At 41.3% G+C, this 22,925-nt stretch overlaps 1 pseudogene; it reads right to left on the bottom strand.

Moving 5' to 3' along the window:
- Positions 1–8,287: 8,287 nt before the first annotated feature.
- Positions 8,288–9,236, bottom strand: LOC118542110 (olfactory receptor 2G3-like; annotated as a pseudogene).
- Between the last annotated feature and the right edge of the window lie 13,689 nt (positions 9,237–22,925).

Raw genomic sequence — 22,925 nt, 5'->3', positions numbered from 1 at the left:
CCGAGCTGAGAGCCCGCGCCTGGGCTCCATCTCTGCAGCCAGCTTCCCCGCTCCGATACCTGGGAGCTCTGCCGCACTCAGGCACCCCCAGTCTTTCTGTGACCCCGAGGGTCCTGAGACCACACTGTCCTGCGAGGGTTCCACCCCCCACTTAGGCACCAGAGTGACGTCCCTCAGCAGAGCAGACTTCTAAAAGTTCCGATTTTGTGCTCCGCGGCTCTATCACTTGCCAGAAGTGGCCGACGGAGGCCCCTCCCCCACCGTCTATCCTCCTGAATATCGCCTCAGATTCACTTCTCCGCACGTCCTACCTTCCAGAAAGTAGTCGCTTTTCTGTTCAGAGAGTTGTTGCTATTCTTTTCTTCGATCTCCTGTTGAGTTTGTAGGTGTTCAGAATGGTTTGATCCCTATCCAGCTGAATTCCTGAGAGGAGACGAAATCCAGGTCTTCTACTCCTCCGCCATCTTGCTCCGCCCTCTCTGAAATTATTTTCTTGAATGAATCATCGAAGATGGATGGTGAGGTTATTGATGAGGTAAGAATATGATAAATTATGGAGTGATAAGGTGTTTGAGAAAGGAGAGAACACCTGAGATGCTCAGAGACAGGAGAGATTAAAATGGTTTGCATATATGTGATCAATCCAATGAATTCTTACTAAAAATCTTGTTGGGATCTGTACAAAAGTTTTCAGCAAATTTTCTTGTACACTATCTGGTAAATGGGAGCTTTTATATAAAGGGATTTGAAAAGATGGTGTTGCTTACCCTCCTACCGATGTGTGAACTCGTTCTTTCCAGTGAGAACAAGACATTTGGAGAGGGTCAAAAAGGAGCAGGATTGCTCCACTTGAGATTACAGAACTGAGCACCTTCTAGTTGGAAGAGTTTCTCTAGACATCAGGGTGGGTGATGTTAAGAGATGGGAACTCTTTCCTTGGAACTCATGGACACTCATTTGGAGCCCGATGCAGGACTCGATCCCAGGACCCTGGGATCATGACATGAGCTGAAGGCAGACGCTTAACCATCTGAGCAACCCAGGTGCCCATATCATTAGTTTTTGATGTAGTGATCCATGATTCATTGTTTGTGTATAACACCCAGTGCTCCATGCAATACATGCACTCCTTAATACCCACCACCAGGCCAACAAATCCCCCCAGCCCCCTCCCCTCTAAAACCCTGTTTATTTCTCGGAGCCCATAGTCTCTCATGGTTCATCTCGCCCTCTGATTTCCCCCCTTCATTTTTCCCTTCCTTCTCCTAATGTCCTCCATGCTATTCCTTATGTTCCACAAATTAGTGAAACCATATAATAATTGACTTTCTCTGCTTGACTTAGTTCACTTAGCATAATCCCCTCCAGTTACATCCATGTCCATGTAAATGGTATGTATTCATTCATTCTTTCTTTTTTTTTAAATTTTATTTTATTATGTTATGTTAGTCACCATACATTATTAGTTTTTGAAGTGGTGATCCACGATCCATTGTTTTCGTATAACACCCAGTGCTCCATGCAGTACATGCCCTCCTTAATACCCATCACTGGACTAACCCATCCCCCCTCCCCTCTAAAACCCTGTTTGTTTCTCAGAGTCCATAGTCTCTCATGGTTCATCTCTCCCTCCGATTTCTCCCCCTTCACTTTTCCCTTCCTTCTCCTAATGTCCTCCATGCTATTCCTTATGTTCCACAAATAGGTGAAACCATATGATAATTGACTTTCTCTGCTTGACTTATTTCACTTAGCATAATCTCCTCCAGTCCCATTCATGTGGATATAAAAGTTGGGTATTCATCCTTTCTGATGGCTAAGTAATATTCCATTGTATATATGGACCACATCTTCTTTACCCATTCGTCTGTTGAAGGGCATCTCGGCTCTTTCCACAGTTTGGCTATAGTGGACATTGCTGCTATGAACATTGGGGTGCATATGGCCCTTCTTTTCACTACATCTATGTCTTTGTGGTAAATACCCAGGAGTGCAATTGCTGGGTCATAGGGTAGCTCTATTTTTAAATTTTTGAGGAATCTCCACATGGTTTTCCAAAGTGGCTGTACCAACTTGCATTCCCACCAACAGTGTAAGAGGGTTCCCCTTTCTCCACAACCTCTCCAACATTTGTTGTTTCTTTCCCTGTCCATTTTTGCCATTCTAACTGGTGTAAGGTGGTATCTCAATGTGGTTTTGATTTGGATTTCCCTCATGGCTAATGATGATGAACATTTTTTCATGATTCTGTTAAACATTTGTATGTCTTCAGAGAAGTATCTTTTCATATCTTCTGCCCATTTTTTGACTTGATTATTTGTTTTATGGGTGTTGAGCTTGAGAAGTTCTTTATAGATCTTGGATACCACCTCTTTATCTGTAGTGTCGTTTGCAAATATCTTCTCCCATTCTGTGGGTTGCCTCTTTGTTTTGTTGACTGTTTCCTTTGCTGTGCAGAAGCTTTTTATCTTGATGAAGTCCCAAAAGTTCATTTTTGCTTTTGTGTCACTAGCTTTTGGAGATATTTCTTGAAAGAAGTTGCTGTGGCCGATGTCAAAGAGGTTACTGCCTATGTTCTCTAGGATTTTGATGGATTCCTGTCTCACATTGAGGTCTTTCATCCATTTCGAGATTATCTTTGTGTATGGTGTTAGAGAATGGTCGAGTTTCATTCTTCTGCATGTGGCTGTCCAATTTTCCCAGCACCATTTGTGGAAGAGACTATCTTTTATCCATTACATGTTTTTTCCTGCTTTGTCAAAGATTATTTGACCATACAGTTGAGGGTCCATATCTGGGCTCTCTATTCTGTTCCATTGGTCTATATGTCTGTTTTTGTGCCAGTACCATGCTGTCTTGGTGATCACAGCTTTGTAATATAGCTTGAAATCGGGCAACGTGATGCCCCCAGCTTTGTTTTTCTTTTTCAACATTTCCTTGGCGATTCGGAGTCTTTTCTGATTCCATACAAATTTTAGGATTGTTTGTTCCAGCACTTTGAAAAATGTCATTGGAATTTTGATCAGGATGGCATTGAAGGTATAGAGTGCTCTGGGTAGCGTAGACATTTTAACAATGTGTATTCTTCCAATCCATGAGCATAGAATGTTTTTCCATCTTTTTGTGTCTTCCTCAATTTCTTTCATGAGTGTTCTGTAGTTCCTAGAGTATAGATCCTTTACCTCTTTGGTTAGGTTTATTCCAAGGTATCTTATGGTTTTTGGTGCTATTGTAAATGGAATTGTTTCTCTAATTTCTCTTTCTACAGTTGTGTTGTTAGTGTATAAGAAAGCAACTGATTTCTGTGTATTGATGTTGTATCCTGCCACATTACTGAATTGCTGTATGAATTCTAGTAATTTGGGGGTGGAGGCTTTTGGGTTTTCCACGTAAAGTATCATGTCATCTGCGAAAAGAGAGAGTTTGACTTCTTCTTTGCCAATTTGAATACATTTTAATTCTTTTTGTTGTCTGATTGCTGTTGTTAGGACTTCTAGTACTATGTTGAACAATAGTGGTGAGAGTGGGCATCCTTGACGTGTTCCTGATCTTAAGGGAAAGGTTCTCAGCTTTTCCCCATTGAGGATGATATTCGCTGTGGGTTTTTCATAGGCAGAATTTATGAACTTGAGGAATGTTCTCTCTATCCCTATACTCTGAAGAGTTTAAATCAGGAAAGGATGGAGTATTTTGTCAAATGCTTTTTCTGCATCAATTGAGAGGACCATATGGTTCTTCTCTCTCCTCTTATTAATGTATTCTATCACACTGATTGATTTGTGAATGTTGAACCACCTTTGTATCCTGGGGATAAATCCCACTTGGTCGTGGTGGATGATCCTTTTAATGTATTGTTGGATCCTATTAGCTAGGATTTTGTTGAGGATTTTGGAATCCATGTTCATGAGGGATATAGGTCTGAAATTCTCCTTTTTTATTGGGTCTTTGCTTGGTTTGGGGATTAAGGTAATGCTGGCCTCATAGAATGAGTTTGGAAGTTTTCCTTCTGTTTCTGTTTTTTGAAACAGCTTCAGGAGAATAAGTATTATTTCTTCTTTGAATGTTTGGAGAATTGCCAGGGAATCCATCAGGCCCTGGACTCTTGTTTTTTGGAAGGTTTTTGATCACTGGTTCAATCTCGTTACTGGTTATTGGCCTATTCAGGTTGTCAATTTCTTCCTGTTTCAGTCTTGGCAGCTCACAGGTTTCCAGGAAGACCTCCATTTCATGCAGATTGCTCAGTTTATTGGCATATAGTTGTTGATAATAATTTCTAATAATTGTTTCTATTTCCTTGGTGTTAGTCGTGATCTCTCCCTTTTCATTCAAATTTTATTATTTGGGTCCTTTCTCTCTTCTTTTGGATAAGTCTGGCCAGAGGTTTATTTATCTTATTAATTCTTTCAAAGAACCAATTTCTAGTTTCGATGATCTGATCTACTGTGTTTCTGGTTTCTAATTCATTGATCTCTGCTCTAATTTTAATTATTTCTCTTCTAATGCATGGCTTAGTCATCATTTGTTGTTTTTTCTCTAGTTCTTTAAGGTGTAGAGTTAATTGGTGAATTCGGGATTTTTCTGTTTTTTTTGAGTAAGGCTTGGATGGCTATGTATTTCCCCCTTAGGACTGCCTTTGCAGTATCCCATAGGTTTTGGACCAATGTGTTTTCATTCTCATTGATTTCCATGAATTGTTTAAGTTCTTCTTTGATATCCTGGTTGACCCAAACATTCTTGAGCAAAGTGGTCTTTAGCTTCCATGTGTTTGAATTTCTGCCAATTTTTTTCTTGTGATTGAGTTCCAGTTTTAAAGCATTGTGGTCTGAGAATATGCAGGGATTAGTCTCAATCTTTTGGTATCGGTTGAGACCTGATTTGTGACCCAGTATGTGGTCTATTCTGTAGAAAGTTCCATATGTGCTTGAGAAGAATGAGTATTCTGTTTTTTTTAGGGTGGAATGTTCTGTATATATCTATGAGGTCCATCTGGTCCAGTGTATCATTCAAAGTTCTTGTTTCCTTGTTGATTTTCTGCTTAGATGATCTGTCCATTGCTGAGAGTGGAGCATTGAGTTCTCCTACAATTAACATATTGTTATCAGTATGACTCTTTATTTTGGTTAACAGTTGGCTTATGTAGATGGCTGCTCCCATGTTGGAGGCATAGATATTTACAATTGTTAGATCTTCTTGTTGGATAGACCCTTTAAGAATGATATAGTGTCCTTCTGTCTCTAATTACAGATCTAGTTTAAAATCTAATTTGTCTGATATAAGCATTGCTACCCCAGCTTTCTTTTGAGGTCTGCTGGCATGGAAGATGGATCTCCATCCCTTCACTTTCAGTCTGGATGTATCTTTAGGTTCAGAATGAGTCTCTAGTAGACAGCATATGGATGGGTCCTGTCTTTTTATCCAATCTGCAACCCTGTGCCGTTTTATGGGAGCGTTTAGGCCATTCATGTTGAGAGTGATTATTGAAAGAGATGAATTAATTGTCATCATGTTGCCTGTGAAGATGTTGTTTTTATAGGTTGTCCCTGTAAATTTCTGTTATAGATCACTCTTGGGGTCTTTCTCCTTTTATAGAAACCCTCTTAATATTTCTTGCATGGCCGGCTCAGTGGTCACATATTCTTTCAGTTTCTGCCGGTCTTGGAAGCTCTGCATTTCTCCATCCATTTTAAATGATAGCCTTGCCGGATAAAGTATTCTTGGCTGCATGTTCTTCTTGTTTAGTACCCTGAATATGTCCTTCCAGCTCTTTCTGGCTTGCCAGGTCTCTGTGGATAGGTCTGACATTATTCTGATGTTCCTCCCTCTGTACGTAAGGAATCTCTTCCCCCTAACTGCCCTTAAGATAGTTTCCTTGGTTCTAAGATTTGCGAGGTTTACTATTACATGCCGCGGTGTTGGCCTGTTTTCCTTGATCTTGGGAGGGGTCCTCTCTGCCTCTAGGATATGAATGTTTGTTTCATTCCCCAGATTAGGGAAGTTCTCAGCTACGATTTGCTCAAATATATCTTCTAGTCCTCTCTCTCTCTCCACCCGCTCTGGGATTCCAATAATTCTGACATTGGAATGCTTCATGGTGTCACTTATTTCTCTGATTCTATTTTCATGGATTCTGAGTTGTTTTTCCCTAGCCTCTTCGTTTCCCTTTTATCTATTATAGTGTCCTCCAGGTGGCTTATTCATTCTTTTGCCTCACTTACCCTAGCTGTTAGATTATCTAGATTGGATTGGATCTCACTGATAGCATTTTTAAGTTCTGCCAATTCACCTTTCATTTCTGCCCTTAGAGACTCTATGTTGCCATTAATTGATTTTTCCATTCTAGCTATCATCTTCACAATTGCTAGCCTGAATTCCATCTCCGACATCTTGGTTATATCTGAATCCATTTGTAAATCTGCTGCATAAGTCATAATCTCTGAGTCTTTTCTATTTTGGGGGCTCTTCCTCCTAGTCATTCTGTTGATGGGTGGTTGAGGGAATGTATAGAGTCCAAATTATTGACCAGAACCCAAGCAAGATGTACCTGTTTTCAAGGGACCTTATGGTTGCTGGCTTCTTGTTTTCCCAGCCTGTCTTCTGGGGGAGGGGCCTGCCGCACTGTTACTCAGGCAACCCTGTTTGGGCAGAGTTGCCTGCCCCCTCTGGCTGGGGATGGGCTCAGTGAAAACCGGTTTTTCAGGGCCTTTGTTCTCTGGTGGCTTTGCCTGGTGGCTTTCCATGTCTCTTCCGAGAGTCAGAGCAGAAGAGACCATTTCCAACCCTCTGCCTCAGAACAGAGATATTGCAGTCTGTTCTTCAGTGAGCTCTCCAGGCCACACTATCTCCGTTTCTGTCTGTGCCACTATAAACTGCAGCATCCTGGGTTGTGCGCCCCTCTGCAGTGCCCGCAGTCCTTCCTCCAGGTTGGGCTTGTCTCTGCCCTTTGTGCTTCTAAAACCACCAGCCACCCCCAATTTGCATGTGGGGCCCCACTGCTCCAGTTTCTGTCAGGCGGGCTGCCCTAAAGTCCTTTCCCCGCCGCTACTGGTCTGTGAGTCTGTGCCCTGTCCCAGTGTGGGAGGCTATCGCTCACCAGTGGTGTAGGATCTGGCTAGATTGGCTCCCTCCTGCTGCCATTTATTCTCCAATATCTGCCCGGGGAATCACAGCTCACTGCTTCATACCTTGAAACCAACCGCCTGCGATATTCTGTTTGTAGAGATCCAGATCTATCTTCTTACATTTCAGGCTGATTTCGTGGGTGTTCAGAGTGGTCTGGTAGATATCCAGCTCAATTCTAGGGACCAGTTGGAATAGGGTCCCCTACTCCTCCACCATCTTTTCCTGTCTGTATTCATCCTTTCTGATGGCTGAGTAATATTCCATTGTATATATGGACCACATCTTTATCCAATCATCTGTTGAAGGGCATCTTGGCTCTTTCCATGGTTTGGCTATTGTGGACATTGCTGCTATGAACATTGGGGTGCAGGTGCCCCTTTTTTTCAGTATATCTGTGTCTTTGGGGTAAATACCCAGTAGTGCAATTACTGAGTCATAGGGTAGATCTGTTTTTAATTTTTTGTTGAACCTTCATTTGGAAAGAGACTTGCCAATATTTACTGAGTTGTGCATGTGGTTGGCCCAGGAGACAAACAGAGATTGCCTGTCTTTTTTTTTTTTATGGTTCTTTTTTTTTTTTTAATTTTTTTTATTGTTATGTTAATCCCCATACATTACATCATTAGTTTTAGATATAGTGTTCCATGATTCATTGTTTGTGCATAACACCCAGTGCTCCATGCAGAACGTGCCCTCCTCAATACCCATCACCAGGCTAACCCATCCTCCCAACCCCCTCCCCTCTAGAACCCTCAGTTTGTTTTCCAGAGTCCATCGTCTCTCATGGTTCTTCTCCCCCTCCAATTTCCCCCCCTTCATTCATCCCCTCCTGCTATATTCTTCTTCTTTTTTTCTTTCTTAACATATATTGCATTATTTGTTTCAGAGGTACAGATCTGAGATTCAACAGTCTTGCACAATTCACAGCGCTTACCAGAACACATACCCTCCCCAGTGTCCATCACCCAGTCACCCCATCCCTCCCACCCCACCCCCCACTCCAGCAACCCTCAGTTTGTTTCCTGAGATTAAGAATTCCTCATATCAGTGAGGTCATATGATACATGTCTTTCTCTGTTTGACTTATTTCGCTCAGCATAATACCCTCCAGTTCCATCCACGTCGTTGCAAATGGATTGCCTGTCTTTTTTATGACTTCTATCCTTTTTTAGGATTTTACCTCACTCTGGGGTTGTAGGATCCTCTTGCACGCTTTCTTCACATCTTTGTTTCTCAGGGTGTAGATGAGTGGGTTGAGCAGTGGGGTGATAACACAGTAGAAGAAGGCCATGAATCTGGCCTGAGTGCTATTGGCAGGGGGCTGGAGGTACATGTAGATGGCTGGTCCAAAGTACATGATGACAACCTCCAAGTGGGAGCTGCAGGTGCTGAGGGCCTTGTACCTTCTGTCAGCTGAAGGTAACTTCAACACATCCTTGGCAATGAATGTGTAGGAGACTAGCACAAGCCGAGGAGCCTTCAGTGCAAAAGGGATGGCTCCCACAGCCAGGGACAGGTCATTAGCAGTGGTGTCACCACAGGCCAGCTTGATCAGGACAGGTACTTCACAGAAGAAGTGGTTGAGTGTATGGTGACCACAGTGGTGGAGCTGGAGAGTGAGTGTAGCTTGGAGCATTGAGTTGGCCAGGCCACTGGACCAGGCAGCAGTTGCCAGTTGCAAACACACCCGGGGCCTCATGATGAGAGTATACTGGAGGGGCTGGCAGATAGCCACATAGCGATCAAAAGCCTTTACCTCCAGTACAGCACATTCAGTGCATCCTGTCCAGTGGAAGAGGTAGGCCTGGGTGATGCGGCCCCAGGAAGCAATGGTCTTCTCTGCCCCCCAGAGGTTGGCCAGCAGCTGGGGCACAATGGTGCAGGTGACACAAAGGTCCAGCACAGAGAGATTGTCCAGGAAGAAGTACATGGGGGTCTGGAGTCTGGGCTCCACTATGGAAAGAAAGATGATGGAGCTATTCCCCATCAGGGTGAGGATGTAAGAGACCAGGACCACTCCAAAGAGGGGCATTTCTTAGCCATGGATAATCTGAGAAGCACAGCAACACAGTTGTGCTGGGGAAACTCACATTTTCTCTTTCCATGGTACCCACCATATGTATGGCTGGAAAGAGAGAGACCCAGTTTAGAGGGTTAAGTGTGACTTTTGTATTTTTTTAAAATTTTGGATCTGTACTTTATTTGACACTTATTAAAGCTGTATAAAAACCATGCAGTTTATTTATAATTTTGTACGTTAACTATATTTGAAGACTACACAAAAATTTCACAAAGCTTTCTTATATGGAAAGATGTGTGAAATAGGGGGCTTTAAAAATTTTTAGGTACAGAATTTTGCAAAGATTATTTTGGTTTCTAGGGTTATGAGCACTAGCTTGAAATAAGACTGACAAAAATGTGCAAATGAGTAGAATTTCAACAAATGAAAAACTACAAATGCTTAGCTAAAAGCTAAAATATCTTGAAATACTATTATGTAGCAATGGGAATTTATAAAACAGAAAAAAAGCTTATTTTTAAAAAGTCTTTCATGAATAACAGGCTCTCAGTAATATTCTATAAAAACATTCAGGAATAAAGTTTCTCAAATTCTGTTCATCATCAAAATTATGTTTCCAGTAGTGACTGAAGGTGTGATTTGTAAATAATTGCTTATTGTCCTACATGGGAAGTCTCAATGTCCCCCTTTGGGGAGAGGGGGAGAAGAAAATCAATTGTCAAATTTAGATTCAAGTAAAAGATCCTGGTACTGATATCATGAACACAGAGTAGAGTGTTGCAATAATGTACAAGTCCACATACTTTTAATTGTACCCCTAAAATGGAAGTGTAAACTTTAGGCTTGTTCAGTTTAAGATCTCCTATAGGGAAGTGAGTACCTCATCCTTCAAAGTTCAGGAAAATATCAATACGGATTTTTTCTTCTCCAGTGATGACTTTGTAATTCAATAAACACCATCCTGAAACCTTCAACTATGTTGATGGGATAATCCTCATAATTGTATGAGAAGTTTTTAAAAGATGGGTCTGATTCTGTATAAATACTGCCTTAGCAGTTGGTACTGAAGTAAGGATAGAGCTGGAATATCCTAAATATGATGAGAAACTCTTCTTTGAACCCAGTCAGCCCAAGTCTTTATGACATCCTTCACTCATATCATAAAGAAAGTGGCATGCAATCCTTTGAATCTGGCATATTTCTTTCAAAAAAAAAATAAAGGAAACACTCTGTTTTTTTTTTTTTTTCAGTCCAGTTAGGTTAATTTTCTCTGTCCTCAACTCTGTTGTTGTATAGTGTAGTGGTTGAGTGCAGTGAATGCTGAGCTTGGGTCTCAATCACTTGTGACATGGACAGTCAACCTCTCCACATTTTGATTTCCTCATTTAAAAAATGAGAATAAAAATAGTCCTTATCTTACATGGTTATTTGAAAAACTTAAAAGAATTTTTATATAAATCTGCCTCTATCTATCTATCTATCTATCTATCATCTATTTATCATGTATCTATCATCTATCTATCTATCTATCATTTATCTATCATCTATCTATCTATCATCTATCGTCTATCTATCTATCATCTATTTATCTATCATCTATCAATAGATAGATATCATCTATCTATCATCTCTCTCTATCTCTATCTATCATCTACCTATCTATCTATCTATCATTATCTATCACCTATCTATCATCTATCATCTATCTATCTATCTATCTATCTATCTATCTATCTATCTATCATCTATCATCTATCTATCTATCATCTATCTATCATCTTCCTATATCTATCATTATCTATCATCTATCTATCTATCTATCATCTATCTATCATCTATCAATCTATCATCTATCTCTCATCTATCTATCTATCTATCATCTATCATCTATCATCATCATCTATCATCTATCATCTATTTATTTATCTATCAATCATCTATCATCTATCTATCATCTATCTATCTATCAACTATCTATCCATCATCATCTGTCAATCCAATATCTACCATCTCTTTTTCCATCCATCATCTATCACACAGTGAGGCCTATTTAAGTGTTAGCTACTGTTATAGAACCTCCGTCTATATCTATGCCTACTCTTCCTTTCGCTCTCTTCTCGCTCCTGTTTTCCCTTCTCCTCTTAGTCTCTCTCTCATTCTGTGTGTGTGTCTGTCTCTCCCTTCCCACATCTCTGTTTCTCTCTTAGTCCATTCATAAAATGCACTGCTCTCATGCCATCAGGAATGGAGCATGTAATCCTTTGAATGTGGCACATTTCTCTCAGAAAAGTCTTTAAAGGAACCACTGCATCATGTTTCCTTTTAGTCCAGTCCAGTTAAGGACCTGTGGATACTTGGATAGACAAGATAGAGGTTGGAGGGCAATCACAGCTATGTAACAGTACAGACTTTTTCTCTGGGGAAGAGGCCATCAGCTCCTTTTTTGTTTGTTTTGTGCAACTGTGTTCCTTTTGTCTTTCTTCTAACTCTGGTCTTCCTAATTTTCACTAATTTTATTTTCTCCTTATTCTTTCATTTATCTCTCCCTTATTCCATCTTTTCCTTCTTTTCAACTCATCTTTTAAATTTTCCTCTGTGTCCCCCACATTCTTTCCAAAATGGCATCATCTCTGATCTTATTTGTAGGCTGTGAATTTTCAAGATGCATTATTTCATTTTCCTCTCAAATCCCTACCTTTTACAAGACATTTCTTTTTTCTGGAGTGTTCTAATATCCGAAATTTAGCACCTCTCAAATTCAGCCCACCATTACTCAGTTGTGAGGTGAACTTCCCCCTCAATTCCTTTATCCAATGCCATCATGATTGTTTTACCCTTCGACAAATTGCAGTTATCCCCAGGATAGGCCAGAGAGGCAGGTACAGTGTAGGGTAGCTCAAAAGCCCTGAGTGCCATGTTGCTCCAGTACTTTCCTCTCACTAATCTGTTCCTACTTCTCAAACTACCTAATTTTTATTTTATAGTGCACAATTTTACTAGGATGACTCATGAAACAGAGTTGTCACATAACAATTGCAAGTATTACAGAAGTTTATTAGAATAATTCTTTTTGGAAGATTCATGACCTTTTTTGGAAATAGGATAAATTAGATTGGAGAGGGGAAGAGACCCTGAAAAAGGTGGATAGATTCCTTTTTCTGAAGTCAAAGTTTGGGTGATTGTCTTTAGTTGCATCCTGAATTAATCTTTCTTTCCTTGTGGTTCCAGCTTTGGTATTTAAATAGGAAATGTCTACAAATGAGTCTTCAGTATTAGTGAAGAACACTGAAACTATTAATAGTGACTACATATTTCTATATATTGGCTTCCTTATTCTACCAGCCCTAGGTTTTATTTATTTATATTTTTAGTTACCATTTGTGTGTGTGTGTGTGTGTGTGTGTGTGATGAGATCTTTTAAGATCTATCCTCTTGGAAAGTTTCAAGTATATAATTGTTAAGTATATATTGTTAAGTATAATCACAATGCTGCATATCACAACCCCAAAACTTACTCATCTTCTAAATGGAAATTTGTACTTTTTGACCAACATCTCCCCATTTTCCCCATCCCCAGCTCCTGGACGCCACCATTCTACTCCCTGTTACAACAAGTTTCATTTTGTAAAGTAAGATAATACAGTAATTTTCTTTGTCTGGCAAATTTCACTGAGCATAATGCCTTCAAGTTTCATCTATGTTGTCACAAATGGCAGGATTTTCTTTTGTTGGCTGAATAATATTCCATTATATTATTTTTTTTTTACAAAAGTATACATATATATGAATTTATACATAACATATGATTTATATCACATTTTCTTTATCCATTTATCCATTGATAGGCATTTAGATTGTTTTCATACCATAGCTACTGTGAATAATGCTGCAAAAAACACGGGAGTGCAGATATCTCTTTGAAATGATGATTTTGTTTCCTTCAAATATATTCCCAGAATAGGGATTGTTGGATCATATGGTAATTCTATTTTTTTTCTTTTTTTATTGTTATGTTAATCCCCATACATTACATCATTAGTTTTAGATGTAGTGTTCCATGATTCATTGTTTGTGCATAACACCCAGTGCTCCATGCAGAACGTGCCCTCCTCAATACCCATCACCAGGCTAACCCATCCTCCCACCCCCCTCCCCTCTAGAACCCTCAGTTTGTTTTTCAGAGTCCATCGTCTCTAATAGTTCGTCTACCCCTCCAATTCCCCCCTTCATTCTTCCCCTCCTGCTATCTTCTTCTTCTTTTTTTTTCCTTAACATATATTGCATTATTTGTTTCAGAGGTACAGATCTGAGATTCAACAGTCTTGCACAATTCACAGCGCTTACCAGAGCACATACCCTCCCCAGTGTCTATCACCCAGCCACCCCATCCCTCCCACCCCACCCCCCACTCCAGCAACCCTCAGTTTGTTTCCTGAGATTAAGAATTCCTCATATCAGTGAGGTCATATGATACATGTCTTTCTCTGTTTGACTTATTTCGCTCAGCATAATATCCTCCAGTTCCATCCATGTCGTTGCAAATGGCAAGATTTCATTCCTTTTGATGGCTGCATAATATTCCATTGTATATATATACCACCTCTTCTTTATCCAGTCATCTGTCCATGGACATCTTGGCTCTTTCCACAGTTTGGCTATTGTGGATATTGCTGCTATAAACATCGGGCTGCACGTACCCTTTCGGATCCCTACTTCTGTATCTTTGGGATAAATACCCAGTAGTGCAATTGCTGGATCATATGGTAGCTCTATTTTCAACTTTTTGAGGAACCTCCATACTGTTTTCCAGAGTGGCTGCACCAGCTTGCATTCCCACCAACAGTGTAGGAGGGTTCCCCTTTCTCCGCATCCCCGCCAACATCTGTCATTTCCTGACTTGTTAATTTTAGCCATTCTGACTGGTGTGAGGTGGTATCTCATTGAGGTTTTGATTTGGATTTCCCTGATGCTGAGCGATATTGAGCTCTTTTTCATGTGTCTGTTGGCCATTTGGATGTCTTCTTTGGAAAAATGTCTGTTCATGTCTTCTGCCCATTTCTTGATTGGATTCTTTGTTCTTTGGGTGTTGAGTTTGATAAGTTCTTTATAGATTTTGGATACTAGCCCTTTATCTGATATGTCATTTGCAAATATCTTCTCCCATTCTGTCGGTTGTCTTTTGGTTTTGTTGACTGTTTCCTTTGCTTTGCAAAAGCTTTTTATCTTGATGAAGTCCCAATAGTTCATTTTTGCCCTTGCTTCCCTTGCCTTTGGCGATGTTTCTAGGAAGAAGTTGCTGCAGCTGAGGTCGAAGAGGTTGCTACCTGTGTTCTCCTTGAGGATTTTGATGGACTCCTGTCTCACATTGAGGTCTTTCAACTATTTGGAGTCTATTTTTGTGTGTGGTGTAAGGAAATGGTCCAGTTTCATTCTTCTGCATGTGGCTATCCAATTTTCCCAACACCATTTGTTGAAGAGACTGTCTTTTTTCCATTGGACATTCTTTCCTGCTTTGTCAAAGATTAGTTGACCATATAGTTGAGGGTCCATTTCTGGGCTCTCTATTCTGTTCCATTGATCTATGTGTCTGTTTTTGTGCCAGTACCATACTGTCTTGATGATGACAGCTTTGTAATAGAGCTGGAAGTCCGGAATTGTGATGCCGCCAGCTTTGCTTTTCTTTTTCAACATTCCTCTGGCTATGCGGGGTCTTTTCTGCTTCCATAGACATTTTAGGATTATTTGTTCCATTTCTTTGAAAAAAGTGGATGGTATTTTGATGGGGATTGCATTGAATGTGTAGATTGCTCTAGGTAGCATTGACATCTTCACAATATTTGTTCTTCCAATCCATGAGCATGGAACGTTTTTCCATTTCTTTGTGTCTTCCTCAATTTCTTTCATGAGTATTTTATAGTTTTCTGAGTACAGATCCTTTGCCTCTTTGGTTAGATTTATGCCTAGGTATCTTATGGTTTTGGGTGCAATTGTAAATGGGATCGATTCCTTAATATCTCTTTCTTCTGTCTTGCTGTTGGTGTATAGGAATGCCACTGACTTCTGTGCATTGATTTTATATCCTGCCACTTTACTGAATTCCTGTATGAGTTCTAGCAGTTTTGGGCTGGAATCTTTGGGTTTTCCACATAAAGTATCATATCATCTGTAAAGAGTGAGAGTTTGACTTCTTCTTTGCTGATTTGGATGCCTTTTATTTCTTTTTGTTGTCTGATTGCTGTGGCTAGGACTTCTAATACTATGTTGAATAGCAGTGGTGATAGTGGACATCCCTGCCGTGTTCCTGACCTTAGGGGGAAAGCTCTCAGTTTTTCCCCATTGAGAATGATATTCGCTGTAGGTTTTTCATAGATGGCTTTTATGATATTGAAGTATGTACCCTCTATGCCTATACTCTGAAGAGTTTTGATCAAGAAAGGATGCTGTACTTTGTCAAATGGTTTTTCTGCATCTATGGAGAGGATCATATGATTCTTGTTTTTTCTTTTGTTAATGTATTGTATCACGTTGATTGATTTGCGGATGTTGAACCAACCTTGCAGCCCAGGGATAAATCCGACTTGGTCGTGGTGAATAATCCTTTTAATGTACTGTTGGATCCTATTGGCTAGTATTTTGGTGAGAATTTTTGCATCCATGTTCATCAGGGATATTGGTCTGTAGTTCTCCTTTTTGATGGGGTCTTTGTCTGGTTTGGGGATCAAGGTAATGCTGGCCTCATAAAATGAGTTTGGAAGTTTTCCTTCCATTTCTATTTTTTGGAACAGTTTCAGAAGAATAGGTATTAATTCTTCTTGAAATGTTTGGTACTATTCCCCTGGCAAGCCATCTGGCCCTGGGCTTTTGTGTTTTGGGAGATTTTTGATGACTGCTTCAATTTCCTTAGTGGTTATAGGTCTGTTCAGGTTTTCTATTTCTTCCTGGTTCAGTTTTGGTAGTTGATACATCTCTAGGAATGCATCCATTTCTTCCAGGTTATCTAATTTGCTGGCATAGAGTTGCTCATAATATGTTCTTAGAATTGTTTGTATTTCTTTGGTGTTGGTTGTGATGTCTCCTCTTTCATTCATGATTTTGTTGATTTGGGTCATTTCTCTTTTCTTTTTGATAAGTCTGGCCAGGGGCTTATCAATCTTGTTAATTCTTTCAAAGAACCAGCTCCTAGTTTCGTTGATCTGTTCTACTGTTCTTTTGGTTTCTATTTCATTGATCTCTGCTCTGATCTTTATTATTTCTCTTCTCCTGCTGGGTTTAGGCTTTATTTGCTGTTCTTTCTCCAGCTCCTTTAGGTGTAGGGTTAGGTTGTGTACTTGAGACCTTTCTCGTTTCTTGAGAAAGGTTTGTACTGCTATATACTTTCCTCTTAGGACTGCCTTGGCTGCATCCCAAAGATTTTGAATAGTTGTGTTTTCATTTTCATTGGTTTCCATGAATTTTTTAAATTCTTCTTTAATTTCCTGGTTGACCCATTCATTCTTTAGTAGGATGCTCTTTAGCCTCCATGTATTTGAGTTCTTTCCGACTTTCCTCTTGTGATTGATTTCTAGTTTCGAAGCACTGTGGTCTGAAAATAGGCAGGGAATGATCCCAATCTTTTGGTACAAGTTGAGACGTGATTTATGACCTAGGATGTGATCGATTCTGGAGAATGTTCCATGGGCACTAGAGAAGAATGTGTATTCTGTTGCTTTGGGATGGAATGTTCTGAATATGTCTGTGAAGTCCATTTGGTCCAGTGTGTCATTTAAAGTCTTTATTTCCTTGTTGATCTTTTGCTTAGACGATCTGTCCATTTCAGTGAGGGGGGTGTTAAAGTCCCCCACTATTATTGTATTGTTGTCGATGTGTTTCTTTGCTTTTGTTATTAATTGCCTTATATAATTGGCTGCTCCCAGGTTAGGGGCATAGATATTTACAATTGTTAGATCTTCTTTTTGAATAGACCCTTTAAGTAGGATATAGTGTCCTTCCTCATCTCTTATTACAGTCTTTGGTTTAAAATCTAATTTGTCTGATATAAGGATTGCCACCCCAGCTTTCTTTTGGTGTCCATTAGCATGGTAAATGGTTTTCCAACCCCCCACTTTCAATCTGGGGGTGTCTTTGGGTCTAAAATGAGTCTCTTGCAGACAGCATATCGATGGGTCTTGTTTTTTAATCCAATCTGATAGCCTGTGTCTTTTGATTGGGGCATTTAGCCCATTTACATTCAGGGTAACTATTGAAAGATAGGAATTTAGTGCCATTGTATTGCCTGTGAGGTGACTGTTACTGTATATTGTCTATGTTCCTTTCTGGTCTATGTTGCTTTTAGGCTCTCTCTTTGCTTAGAGGACCCCTTTCCATATTTCTTGTAGGGCTGGTTTCGTGTTTGGAAATTCCTTTAGTTTTTGTTTGTCTTGGAAGCTTTTCATCTCTTCTTCTATTTTCAATGACAGCCTCGCTGGATATAGTATTCTTGGCTGCATATTTTTCTCATTTAGTGCTCTGAATATATCCTGCCAGTCCTTTCTGGCCTGCCAGGTCTCTGTGGATCGGTCTGTTGCCAATCATATGTTTCTACCATTGTAGGTTACAGATCTCTTCTCCTGAGCTGCTTTCAGGATTTTCTCTTTGTCTCTGAGACTCATAAGTTTTACTATTAGATGTCGGGGTGTTGACCTATTTTTATTGATTTTGAGAGGGGTTCTCTGTGCCTCCTGGATTTTGATGCCTGTTTCCTTCCCCAAATTAGGGAAGTTCTCTGCTATAATTTGCTCCATTATACCTTCTGCCCCTCTCTCTCTTTCTTCTTCTTCTGGAATCCCAATTATTCTAATGTTTTTTCGTCTTATGGTATCGCTTATCTCTCGAATTCTGCCCTCGTGATCCAGTAGTTATCTCTTTTTCTCAGCTTCTTTATTTTCCATCATTTGGTCTTCTATATCCCTGATTGTTTCTTCTGCCTCATTTATCCTAGCAGTTAGCACCCCCATTTTTGATTGCACCTCATTAATAGCCTTTTTGATTTTGACTTGGTTATATTTTAGTTCTTTTATGTCTCCAGAAAGGGTTTCTCTAATAACTTCCATGATTTTTTCAAGCCCATCTAGTATCTTTAAAGTCATGATTCTGAACTCTAGATCTGACATCGTACTAATGTCCGTATTGAGTAGGTCCCTGGCAGTCGGTACTACCTCTTGTTCTTTTTGTTGAGGTGATTTTTTGCATCCTGTCATTTTGTCCAGAGGAGAATAGATGAATGAGAGAACAAAATACTAACAGGGTAACAACATCCCCAGAAAATATACTCTAAACAAATCAGAAAAGACCTGAAGCCAGGGGAAAAGAAAGGGAAAGAAAGAAAAAAGAAAAAGGAAAAAAAAAAAAAGAAAAAGAAAAAGAAAAAGCAAACAAAAACAGAACAAAACAAAACAAAAAAAAACAACGGAATATGATCAAATATGATCAGGCTGGTGCATTGATCAGTACCACACACTAGATTTTGGGTGTATTTTGGTCTGTTAGAAGAAAGTGCCTCCGAAAATTTTAAGGAAAGAAAAACATATATGTACAAAAATAAGGGTTGATATGATGAAGGGATGGAATATGAGTGTAACGATGAAAATTACAAAAAATTTTATAAAAGGAATTGATAAGAAGTTGTTTGAAAAAAGAAAGAAGAGGATTTAAAAAAGAAAAAAGAAAAAAAAAGGGAGAGAATGTGATCAGGCAGGAGACTAGAACAGAGCCATACACTAGAGATTTAGGGTATATTTTGATCTGTTAGGAGAAACTGTATTTCAAAATTTTAAAGAGAGAACAACTTATATATATATGCCAAAAATAAGGGTAATGACTATGAAGGGATAGAATATGACTCTAAAAATGAAAAATAAAAATGTTTTTTTAAAAAAGGATTGATAAGATGTTGGTTGAAAAAGGGAAAAAGAAAAATTAAAAAAAAAAAAAAAGACAGTTAAAAAAATTAACTTTGAAAGACTAAAGAATCATGGTAAAAAAGCCATGGATTCTATGTGCAGTACTCCCCTAGCGCCGGAGTTCTGCTGTTCTCATTGATCGGTAAACTTGGTCTTGGCTGGCGGTTCTTGCTGATCTTCTGGGGGAGGGGCCTGTTGCCGTGGTTCCCAAATGTCTTTGCCTGAGGCGGAATTGCCCTGCCCTTGCCCTGTCCGGGCTAAGTAATCTGCTCGGGTTTGCTCTCGGGAGCTTTTGTTCCCTGCAAGCTTTCTGTACAGCTTTGGAGGTGGAGAGTGTAAATGGCGGCCTCCCAATCTCTGCCCTGGAGGAGCCGAGAACTCGGGGTCCCAGTCCTCAGTGAGCCCCCAGAGAAAAGGAGTCAATCACTCCTGTTTCCCCCGTCTCTGGCCGCACTCCGTGCTCACCCAGCCTGTGACCGAGCATTTCTATCTCTGGCACCCGACCTGGTGTGGAGTCTCCAAACCCAGCAGATCCCTGCGGTGCGCTCCCGTGCCGCTCCTCCCGGGGAGGGAAGGGGAGTCTCCCCTGTTTTGCCGGTTGTTGGGTCCCTGCTGGAAGAGCAGTGGCCCGACTGTGCTGTGGATCACGGTTTATGGCAACCCCGAGCTGAGAGCCTGCGCCTGGGCTCCGTCTCTGCAGCTGGCTTCCCCGCTCTGATACCTGGGAGCTCTGCCGCACTCAGGCAACCCTGGTCTTTCTGTGACCCCAGGGGTTCTGAGACCACACTGTCCCACGAGGGTTCCACCCGCCGCTTAGCCACTGGAGCGACTTCCCTCAGCGGAGCCGATTTCTAAAAGTTCCGATTTTGTGCTCTGCGGCTCTATCACTTGCCAGAAGTGGCAGATGGAGGCCCCCTCCCCCGCCGTCTATCCTCCCAAATATCGCCTCGGATTCACTTCTCTGCATGTCCTACCTTCCAGTAAGTGGTTGCTTTTCTGTTCAGAGTTGTTGCTATTCTTTTCTTCGATCTCCTGTTGAGTTTGTAGGTGTTCAGAATGGTTTGATCCCTATCCAGCTGACTTCCTGAGAGGAGATGAAATCCCGGTCTCCTACTCCTCCGCCATCTTGCTCCGCCCCTCCCCCTTAATATTTCTTGCAGGGCCAGCTTAGTAGTCACAAATGCTTTCAACTTCTGCCGGTCTTGGAAGCTCTGCATCTCTCCATGCATTCTGAATGACAGCCTTGCTGGATAAAGTATTCTTGGCTGCATGTTCTTCTCGTTTAGTACCCTGAATATGTCTTGCCAGCCCTTTCTGGCTTGCCAGGTCTCTGTGGATAGGTCTGACGATATTCTGATTTCCCTCCCTCTGTCCGTAAGGAATCTCTTTCCCCTCACTGCCCTTAAGATGGTTTCCTTGGTTCCAAGATTTGCGAGTTTTACTATTACATGCCGCGGTGTTGGCCTGTTTTCCTTGATCTTGGGAAGCGTCCTCTCGCCTCTCGGACGTGAGTGTTTGTTTCATTCCCCAGATTAGGGAAGTTCTCAGCTACGATTTGCTCAAATACATTTTATAGTCCTTTCTCTCTCTCCACCCCCTCCGGGATTCCAATTATTCTGACATTGGAATGCTTCATGGTGTCACTTATTTCTCTGATTCTATTTTCATGGATTCTGAGTTGTTTTCCCTGGCCTCCTCTTTTCCCTTTTTATCTATTATATTGTCTTCCAGGTCGCTTATTTGTTTTTCTGCCTCAGTTACCCTAGCTGTTAGATTATCTAGATTAGATTGGATCTCGTTGATAGCATTTTTAAGTTCTGCCAATTCAGCTTTCATTTCTGCCCTTAGAGACCCTATGTTGCCATTAATTGATTTCTCCATTCTAGCTATTGTCTTCACAATTGCGAGCCTGAATTCCATCTCCGACATCTTGGTTATATCTGCATCCATTTGTAAATCTGCAGCATAAGTCATAATCTCTGAGTCTTTTCTATTTTGGGGGCTCTTCCTCCTAGTCATTCTGTTGATGGGTGTTTGAGGGAATGTATAGAGTCCAAATTATTGACCAGAACCCAAGCAAGATGCACCTGTTTTCTTGGGACCTTAGCGTTGCTGGCGTCTTGTTTTCCCAGCCTGTCTTCTGGGGGAGGGGCCTGCTGTGCTGTTACTCAGGCAGCCCTGTTTGGTCGGAGTTGCCCTGCCCCCTGTGGTGGGGGATGGGCTCTGTGAAAACCGGTTTTTGGGGGGCTTTTGTGGTTTGGCGGCTTTCCCTTGTGGCTTTCCGTGTCTCTTCCGTGAGTCAGAGCAGAAGAGACCATTTCCAACCCTCTGCCTCAGAGCAGAGAGACTGCAGTCTGTTCTTCAGTGAGCGCTCCAGGCCACACCATCTCCGTTTCTGTCCGTGCTGCTATAAACTGTAGCATCCCGGGTTGTGCGCCCCTCAGGAGTGCTCCCAGTCCTGCCTCCAGGTTGGGCCCGTCTCTGTCCTTTGTGCTTCTAAAACCGCCAGCTGCCCCCAGTTTGCACATGGGGCCCTCCTGCTCCAGTTTCCGTCTGGGTGGCTGCCCTAAAATCCTTTCCCCCCCGCTACTGGTCTGGGAGTCTGTGCCCCGTGTCCAGCGCGGGAGGCTTTCACTCACTGGTGGTGTAGGATCCCCACAGCCAGGCTCCCTCCTGCTGCCATTTATCCTCTGATATCTGCCTGTGGAATCATGGCTCCCCGCTTTGTACCTCAAAACCAACCGCCTGCGATATTCTGTTTGTAGAGATCCAGATCTTCTTACATCTCAGGCTGGTTTCGTGGGTGCTCAGAGTGGTCTGGTAGAAATCCAGCTCAAATCCGGGGACCAGTTGGAATAGTGTCCCCTCCTCCTCTACCATCTTTTCCCAATTGCTATAATTTATTTTTTTAAGTAATCTCTCCACCCAACGTGGGGCTTGAACTCATGACCCCGAGATTAAGAGTTGCATGCTCCCCAGAATGATTTTATTTTTTGTGTTTTGTTATTGCATTATTATTATGAACTTTTGATAATGTTATATTTTCTTGATTCCTCATGTTCTTTGGAGTTTTGTATTGGTCCTTGCACTTTTGAAGTAGTAGTCATCTCCTCTAATTTTTACTAGCTGCCTTCAGGTGAGAGATATTTTGTTGGTCCTACTTATATTTGGGATTTCCTGTGATTTTGTACAGAGACACCTGCTCCACAATTCCTACTTCTTTTTGTGGCATGATTCTTAAGCTTGTATGTCTTTTCTCAATCTTCCATCTCAGCAGGCTGGCTGCCAGAACCTTCTTTTTGGTTTTCCTGAAGGTGGTGCTATAGGTCAAGACTGTGGTTTGTCCCTTGCTCACAAACCCTGGCTTGTTTCCTGCATGGACTTCCTGTCTAGCCAAGCTTTCTCTTACTGCCATTCTCAGAAGGTGGCACAAGCAGCTGGCCACAGAGTGGGCAGACGTGTGGGTTTGGCACTCAGGGCTTCAGGGGTGCCTTCGACCAGTTGGGAAGAATCCTTGGGTGAGGTTTTCCCAGCAGCTTAGGGCTAGGCTTCCTGCTGAAGCCTAGAATGCAGCCAGCAGGACCCATATTGGTTTAATGCCCTCTGATATTCTTATCTGCCTGCTTCCTGATCTGTCTCCTCCCAGCCCTCATTTTTACACTCTGGGTACTGTGGGGGACAGATGCCTTTCTTCAGCATTGTTGCACATAGCTGGTGAAGTAGGCACTTGCTCACTGCTCTCCCTTCCCCCCTGTGGGAGGGGTCCTTGGCCTCTCCTTTTTTCACACTATACTGCTAAGGTGGTGGTGGTGGGGGTAATACTTGCAAAGTTTCTCTCACCAGTTTGA

The sequence above is a fragment of the Halichoerus grypus genome, chromosome 2 (assembly GCF_964656455.1).
Source record: "Halichoerus grypus chromosome 2, mHalGry1.hap1.1, whole genome shotgun sequence".
Taxonomy (NCBI): domain Eukaryota; kingdom Metazoa; phylum Chordata; class Mammalia; order Carnivora; family Phocidae; genus Halichoerus; species Halichoerus grypus.
This window is presented reverse-complemented; position numbering and strand designations above follow the sequence as displayed.